A 2,058-nucleotide genomic window follows, 5' to 3' on the forward strand; every position below is an offset into this window, starting at 1 on the left:
TTGGAGAAGGCTCTTGAGAGTCCCTTGGACTGCAAGGAAATCCAACCAGTCCATCCTAAAGGAGATCGGTCCTGGGTGTTCATTGGAAGGACTGATGTTGAAGCTGAAACTCCAATACTTTGGCCACCTGATGCAAGGAGCTGACTCATTGGAAAAGACCCTGATGCTGGGAAAGATTGAGGGCAGGAGGAGAAGGGGAAGACAGAGGATGAGATGATTGGATGGCATCACCGACTCAATGGACATGGGTTTGGGTAGACTCCGGCAGTTGGTGATGGACAGGGAGGCCTGGTGTGCTGCGATTCATGGGGTCACACAGAGTTGGACATGACTGAGTGACTGAACTGAGCTGATATGTTATTTGTCTTTCTCTGTCTGACATACTTTACTCAGTATGACAATCTCTAGATCTATCCACATTGCTGCAAATGGCATTATTTCATCCTTTTTATGGATGAGTAATATTCCATCATCAGAGAAGGCAATGGCACCCCACTCCAGTACTCTTGCCTAGAAAATCCCATGGGCGGAGGGGCCTGGTGGGCTGCAGTCCATGGGGTCACAAAGAGTCGGACACGACTGGGCGACTTCACTTTCTCTTTTCACTTTGCTGCATTGGAGAAGGAAATGGCAGCCCACTCCAGTGTTCTTGCCTGGAGAATCCCAGGAACAGGGAAGCCTGGTGGGCTGCCATCTATGGGGTCACACAGAGTTGGACACGACTGAAGCGACATAGCAGTAGCAGCAGTAGCAATATTCCATCATAGTCTTCCCTGGTGACTCAGCGGTGAACAAATCCACATGCCAATGCAAAAGACTCAGGTTCAACCCCTGAGTTGGGAAGATCCTTTGGAAAAGAAAATGGCAACCTACTCTAGTATTCTTGCCTAGGAAATCCCATATATAGAGAAGCCAGTACACAGTCCACGTGATCACAAAGAGACACAACTTAGTGACTAAATAGCAACAATATTCCATTGTGTGTGTATATATATATATATATATATGTGTGTGTGTGTGTGTGTGTGTGTGTGTCACATCTTCTTTGCCCACTCCTTTGTCAATGGAGTTGACATTTAGGTTGACATTTAGGTTGCTTCCATGTTGTGAATAATGCAGCAATGAATGTGCATGTATCTTTTCAATTATGGTTTTCTCCAGATATATGCCCATGGGTGGGATTACTGGATCGTAGAGTAGGTCTATTTTTAGTTTTTTAAGGAACCTCCATACTGTTCTCCATAATGGTTGTACCATTTTACATTCCCACCAACAGTGTAGAAGGCTTCTGTTTTCTCCACACCAGAGGAGTGGTCTTAACTGGTACTTTAGTACCCGGATTTGACAGGGGCAAGAGTCTGCTCTGGATGGGAACTGTCATGTCAATTCATCACTCAACTGAATTCATCACTTCCCTTTGTAGCTTGGGGAGACTTACTATGGCTGTTCAACAGGTATAACTGGGCACACCTAAGCCTTAATTTCTGATCTCAGTGTATTCTCATCCCTCAAGATTAGCTGGCACTTTCCTGACCTCCTTTTTAACTGAAACTCTTAAGCAAGCTGTACATGCCTACAGAAATAGGCCGCAGTGGTGTTTGAAACAGAAGTTTGTCAAGAAAATGCTTGATTGGGATTACTAATGCCTTTGCCTCCAGGTGGGGGCCAAACTCCTATTGAGAGTAAGTTTTGCCATCAGAGGATCCATCTCAACCTCCTCTCAAACAAAAACTAGAAAGAAGAGAGAGAAAATAGCTCCTAGGTAGAGACTTCTTATTCTCTTCATTTGACCCTTTCCAGTTGCCATTCTTTTAATTTCATTTGTCCTTAACTCTAGTCCAATTTATGTTTGAGTCCATCAAATTCTTGGATCTTTCTCTCATTTGTTATTTTCTGTAGTATTGAGGGTGACACAGTTACTTAAATATTAAAAGAAGGCATCACTTATCTGGTAGCTATCGTGGTCTAGGTACTAAACAGGGGCCTCATAGCTATTATTTCTAACCCTTACATCAGCTCTGCAAGATTAAGTTTCATGATCCTAATTTTACAGATGAG

Source organism: Bison bison, unplaced genomic scaffold (assembly GCF_000754665.1).
Source record: "Bison bison bison isolate TAMUID 2011002044 unplaced genomic scaffold, Bison_UMD1.0 scf7180017864390, whole genome shotgun sequence".
Classification (NCBI taxonomy): Eukaryota; Metazoa; Chordata; class Mammalia; order Artiodactyla; family Bovidae; genus Bison; species Bison bison.